The 7,001-nt window shown below is 36.4% G+C and overlaps 1 non-coding gene across 1 annotated transcript; it reads right to left on the reverse strand.

Annotated features, from left to right (window-relative positions):
* Positions 1–5,298: 5,298 nt before the first annotated feature.
* Positions 5,299–5,370, reverse strand: TRNAQ-UUG. Its single transcript has one exon. It is a non-coding gene; the product is annotated as a tRNA-Gln (tRNA).
* Positions 5,371–7,001: the final 1,631 nt, after the last annotated feature.

The raw sequence follows: 7,001 nt of genomic DNA on the forward strand, positions 1-7,001 counted from the left end.
AAAAAAAAAAAAAAAAACTTCAAAACTACTCTTTTAACTTTCAAAAGTGTTTAAAAAAAGATAGATGGGGAGAAAATTGAAGGTTATTTTAGGGGAAGGTTTTCAAGATCAGTATACGATCCCAAAAACATAACAAGAAGTAATATCCTAGCTTAAGGTCGCGATTAAGAACCTACTAGTAGGCTACTTGCTAAGTTTACTCACTCCATGTTTATCATTTTTTTTCAAGTAACTAAGTTGGCCGTGGATGAGTGGACTTTGGAGTGTGGGCCATGGATGCTCTATTTTTAATCTACTATTTTTTGTTCTTCTTTTGAGTCACTCATGAAAGCCACTCATGAAAGACCCAAAGGATAGAAAGGAAAAAAAATTAAAGGATTAAGCAAGCACAAAGGACTTAGTCAAGTCACTCGTGTACCCAACAAGTGATTTCAAGGAGTTAAAGGCCTTTTGAAAAGGATTGGAAAGGAAAAAGTAAATCAAAAGGGCAAAAAAGTCATTTTATCAATTATCAAGAATCTTTCCGGATTTGTAATTCCTTATCTAGAAGGAATCTCAAGATTCAAAAAAAAAAAAAAGGGGAAAAATGATTAAAAAAAAAAGAAGAAGAGAAATTTGTAAAAATTATGGATTTTTTTGAGAAAAATAATAATAAAATATTCGAAAAGTGGCAAATTACCAAAATACCACTAGAAGAATGGATAATTACAAAAATGCCACTCTAATTAGAATAAGAGCATCTACAGTGACCATCCGAGCAAAATCTTTCGAACTCAAATCTCAACCGTCGATCTCCTCCAAAATTTGATATGATCTAGAACAAACACGCACGGATCATCACATCAAACGACTAGTATTCAAAGCCAAGGTCGGTAAGGCTATGATCGAAGTTGATATCTCCAAAAAATTATCCAGAAAGTTCGATCTCTAAATAACGAAGATTCTGGAGCTCTCAATGTCGGTTTAAGCTCCTCCTATAAAGTCTGAAGTAGGAGCAACAATACGGAATAAGAATCGAGAAAGATCGATCCCCCAATCGAAGGTAATAAGCGTTTAGATTGTGGGTCTCCTACTCTCAGATTTCTTCCAAATTCGAGAGCAATCCTCCACCATTTCTCTTCAAACTTCTAAATAACGAAGAATCTTGAGCGCTCAATGTCGGTTTAAGCTCCTCCTATAAAGTCTGAAGTAGGAGCAACAATATGGAATAAGTATCGAGAAAGGTCGATCCTCCAATTGAAGACTATAAACGTTTAGATTATGGGTCTCCTACTCTCAGATTTCTTCCAAATTCGAGAACAATCCTCCACCATTTCTCTTCAAACTTATTCCTACCGTTTCTCAACAAGATTACCCACAATTCAATCAGCCATTGAAGAACTTCAAGAAAAACTTGAAAATCCAATTCGAGGATACATGATGACTCGTTGAGCAAGAATGATTCCAATCAGTTTCTGCACCACCAAGAAATGCTTCCATAGAAGACCACAAAGAAAAATAACCTCGAGAGCGTGCCTAATTGAAGAAAATAGGTTTCGAAATTAAATTGGGGATAAGAGTTCCTATCTACGGTCTATTTTCCTTCAAATTAAGGATTCCTCTAGCTTCAGAGGAAGAAGTTGAGTAAAATTGATGAAGGAATCGAGAGCTGAAACGTCGTAGAATAAGCTACCCACGAGATCGAAAATCTGGCATTTCGAGTGAGTTGCATACCGAGAACGATTTCTGAAAATTAAGGTCCTACACTCAAAGGCGTTCCTCCAAACCAATTCCTTTAGCCTGAAGATAGGATATGGAAGTGGTTCAATGAAGAAATAGGGCCTTGAAACCCCTAGAATCCGCTACCCAATAAGAAATCCTTTGTTTTATCTCAAGCGATAAATAAGATTTTGGATGAACTTTGGTAGCGAATATCTTAGGCTACGATCCACTAGAAGTTATCAAATAAATCCCTAGCCCTTTCTTGTAACATCCATCTTTAAGTTTCACGAAGAAATTGAGGAGAGAAACGCTGTAAATGTGGCTGTACAGGCCGAGTTTCAGATGGCGGCGATGCGAAAAAATGCGCATCTTCTTCCTGTTCAGAGGAAGAAAACGATGATACGGCCAGTTCAACTGAACTGTCCAAGTGAAATCAAAATTTGACCTTTTCTCGGGTTTTCTCAGTAGATCTTATTTTATGAAATGTTGTATGAATCCTTATCCCGAGAGGTTATATAAGGTAATGGAGTTTGGGAGTTATTGAAAAACTTTAGTTAGCTAAACCAAGATATGGGAGAAAATGCTCATCACGATCCATATAACTTTACCTCCTAGGATAACTAAAGTGGTACCTTGAAATAATAGATTCCCCAGATGTACCCTTGGTCTCTAATAGATACCACGTGCACAATATCATGCTGGGCTATTCCTAAGAACATATAAGTTCCAAGCTTGACCCAAGACTACCACGTGCACAATATCATGCTGGGCTATTCCTAAGAACATATAAGTTCCAAGCTTGACCCAAGACATTATGCATAAACCTCGGATCACCAAGAATTCAAGAAAACACCTAGGTTAATGCAAACATCATGCTTAACAAGTTGCTAGGATCCATGCCTGAAGTAACCATTATCTCACTTCACGAAGTGTACCGCGAGGCCCCTATTTCTCTTTAGGTGGGATGCTATGGTATATGTACCATGAGCAGGATTCCATGATGAACTAATTATCTCCCTCACCTAAATGAGATGCCCTGCACCACGATTTGCTAGCAGGATGCCACGATTATGACAACGCCACCTATGCACTCATGAGATGCCCTGCACCACGATTTGCTAGCAGGATGCCACGATTATGACAACGCCACCTATGCACTCATGGGGAGAAAATTAAGACGATTTGCTAGCAGGATGCCACGATTATGACAACGCCACCTATGCACTCATGGGGAGAAAATTAAGAGTTACTTAGGAAGAGTTTTCATGGTTAAAATACGATGCATGACATGACAACCTCTAATGTTGTATGAATCCTTATCCCGAGAGGTTATATAAGGTAATGAAGTTTGGGAGTTATTGGAAAACTTTAGTTAGCTAAACCAAGATATGGGAGAAAATGCTCATCACGATCCATATAACTTTACCTCCTAGGATAACTAAAGTGGTACCCCTGAAATAATAGATTCCCTAGATGTACCCTTGGTCTCTAATAGATACTACGTGCACAATATCATGCTGGGCTATTCCTAAGAACATATAAGTTCCAAGCTTGACCCAAGACGTTATGCATAAACCTCGGATCACCAAGAATTCAAGAAAACACCTAGGTTAATGCAAACATCATGCTTAACAAGTTGCTAGGATCCATGCCTAAAGTAACCATTATCTCACTTCACGAAGTGTACCGCGAGGCCCCTATTTCTCTTTAGGTGGGATGGTATGGTATATGTACCATGAGCAGGATTCCATGATGAACTAATTATCTCCCTCACCTAAATGAGATGCCCTGCACCACGATTTGCTAGCAGGATGCCACGATTATGACAACGCCACCTATGCACTCATGGGGAGAAAATTAAGAGTTACTTAGGAAGAGTTTTCATGGTTAAAATACGATGCATGACATGACAACCTCTAATGTTGTATGAATCCTTATCCCGAGAGGTTATATAAGGTAATGAAGTTTGGGAGTTATTGGAAAACTTTAGTTAGCTAAACCAAGATATGGGAGAAAATGCTCATCACGATCCATATAACTTTACCTCCTAGGATAACTAAAGTGGTACCCCTGAAATAATAGATTCCCTAGATGTACCCTTGGTCTCTAATAGATACTACGTGCACAATATCATGCTGGGCTATTCCTAAGAACATATAAGTTCCAAGCTTGACCCAAGACGTTATGCATAAACCTCGGATCACCAAGAATTCAAGAAAACACCTAGGTTAATGCAAACATCATGCTTAACAAGTTGCTAGGATCCATGCCTAAAGTAACCATTATCTCACTTCACGAAGTGTACCGCGAGGCCCCTATTTCTCTTTAGGTGGGATGGTATGGTATATGTACCATGAGCAGGATTCCATGATGAACTAATTATCTCCCTCACCTAAATGAGATGCCCTGCACCACGATTTGCTAGCAGGATGCCACGATTATGACAACGCCACCTATGCACTCATGGGGAGAAAATTAAGATTTACTTAGGAAGAGTTTTCATGGTTAAAATACGATGCATGACATGACAACCTCTAAGGTTTAGTTCCTGAAAAACGAAACAAGAAGTCATATCCTAGCTCAAGGCTTAGACATGCTCCAAATTACCAACTATTTTCTGTAAGGTCTATTTTATATGACATGAGAATAAATTCAATTCAAGTTGGTTGGAGCAAGTTCGGAACCTAAAACTCATGCTAGTTATTATGGGTTCAAATGATTACGTTAGAAACATACAAGATTGAGAACCAACGAACCAACAACAATACCTCAAACAGAGGTCATGTTCATGAAACCTTGGAAGGCATGAAGCGGAGCAAGTTTGGAATAACTCAAGAATGTTACGTTACCAACTATTTTCTGTAAGGTCTATTTTATATGACATGAGAATAAATTCAATTCAAGTTGGTTGGAGCAAGTTCGGAACCTAAAACTCATGCTAGTTATTATGGGTTCAAATGAGGTCATGTTCATGAAGCCGTTACCAACTATTTTTTGTAAGGTATATTTTATATGACATGAGAATAAATTCAATTCAAGTTGGTTGGAGCAAGTTCGGAACCTAAAACTCATGCTAGTTATTATGGGTTCAAATGAGGTCATGTTCATAAAGCCTTGGAAGGCATGAAGCATGAGGTCATGTTCATAAAGCCTTGGAAGGCATGAAGCGGAGCAAGTTCGGAATAACTCAAGAATGTTACGTTACCAGAGGTCATGTTCATAAAGCCTTGGAAGGCATGAAGCGGAGCAAGTTCGGAATAACTCAAGAATGTTACGTTACCAACTATTTTCTGTAAGGTCTATTTTATATGACATGAGAATAAATTCAATTCAAGCAGAGGTCATGTTCATGAAGCCTTGGAAGGCATGAAGCGGAGGAACCAACGAACCAACAACAATACCTCAAGCAGAGGTCATGTTCATGAAGCCTTGGAAGGCATGAAGCGGAGCAAGTTCGAAATAACTCAAGAATGTTACACCTTATGCCTCAAGAAAATTTGTGTTTTCGCATCGAATGCTAGGTAACACCCTTTTGTTTTAAAATGTCTTGTGTTGTCGTTCCCTATTCTATGTTTTTGCATCAAGGTCATTTCATAAAGGTCCTACCAGGAGTTGAACCAAAGTCGTTGGATTCAAAGTCCAAAGTGCTAACCACTACACTATAGAATCCCTTACAAAAATTTATTTTGGAATGATTTTCCTATTTTATGCAAATTCCACAAGAAGAGAGATCCTATCACGAGTCAAACTCAAGTTATTGGATTCAAGTTCTAGAAATGTTTTATCTAACTCGTTGTGATTTTGAGCACCTTTAGAGTGGTTGTAGAAGTAACCCTTCCTTTAGTGTTGATTGAAGCTCTTGGAGAACATGTAATTTTATATATTTCTTATAGTTAATTTATATATTGTTGTATATTACAAACAAATTAAAATAATACTTTACATCCCAGTCTTTCTTTCTTCCGTGCAAAACTTAACATGTAAACTATATTAATTCAATATTCACTCGAGAAACAAGGGGGTGAAAACTATATTATTTCAAACCCTCCATTATTGCTTCTACTTTGCGTGAAAATGCTTCCACTAAATCATGTTGCTAACTAGGTTGTTTGGTTCGGTTCAATTCTTGGGTCCACTAGATTGAATCAACCTAGCTCAATTAAAGTCTTGATAATATAAAAATCATAAGTTTCTTAAATTAAGTTAACTTAAAAGTTTTAACCCCTAATTTTTTTTTAGAATGTTTAGCTTTGTTTCTAGTTGATCTCTAAATGCTTAGAAGTATCTAATAAGACTTCTATTTAAGGAACTTTTCTCTTAAAAGATGTAAGACTTCAGGTTTATTATTAAGGAATTTCAAAGGAGTGATTTGATATATCATAGAGGACAAAAATATTTATTTGTTTCAAATATCGTATGTTGACCATCCTTTTATGTCAAGTATTTTGAATATTATCATTGTGAATTACTAATAACATAAGATTGAATCTCATTAATAACAATATCCCAAAACTCAAGTAAAGATGACATCAAAATTAATACTTTAATTTCATCTTCAAAATTTATTTCCACTTGACTCAGTTGACTGGTAATCATAATTGTCACCGGTGCACAAATATCTAAAACCTTAAAAGGTAAAAATTATAAGGAGTACAAGAGAAGAGTGCTTAAAATAGTTTCAAAATATAGAAAAAAAATAGTAAGAATTGGTCAAAGTCAACATCCATTGATCACTTAAGGCACAACATTGGTTTATTGGCTTTACAAGAAGGAGACATGAAGTTTTCTATGTTTGAAATAAATTTGGTTTGATTGTTTTCGAGTTAGCATTGGTACCATCAAAACTTATTTATTTCTTTGAAATGTTTGAGTTTACAATTTACATGTTTTCATTTTTCTACTTTGTCTGCCTGCATTTAGAAATGAAGCAAAATTAGTCCGAGGGTTTTAGGTAGATTGTTATAATTCTAATTTTTAACTTAAAAAAAAAAATAGTCTCGTTGTCACGCTTAAAACTACCCTATAGGTATAATCGATCTATTATCTGTTGGCTTTTTTGCCTTAATCTTTTGATGATAACAAACCTACCTTTAATTATTAACAAATCTTTTTCGGTTCACTTAAATTAGAGATAAAACGAAGAAGTTCCAGTCAAAACAAATATCCAACGTGATGATGTGGTGGCAAAATTGACATCTTGGACCAATCAAATTCAAAACAAAATACCTGACGCGATGATATGGTGACAAAATTGATGATGTGGTGACAAAATTGACATCATGGACTAGCTGCAAAATTGA

Source organism: Cucurbita moschata, unplaced genomic scaffold, assembly GCF_002738365.1.
Source record: "Cucurbita moschata cultivar Rifu unplaced genomic scaffold, Cmos_1.0 Cmo_Scf00046, whole genome shotgun sequence".
Taxonomy (NCBI): Eukaryota; Viridiplantae; Streptophyta; class Magnoliopsida; order Cucurbitales; family Cucurbitaceae; genus Cucurbita; species Cucurbita moschata.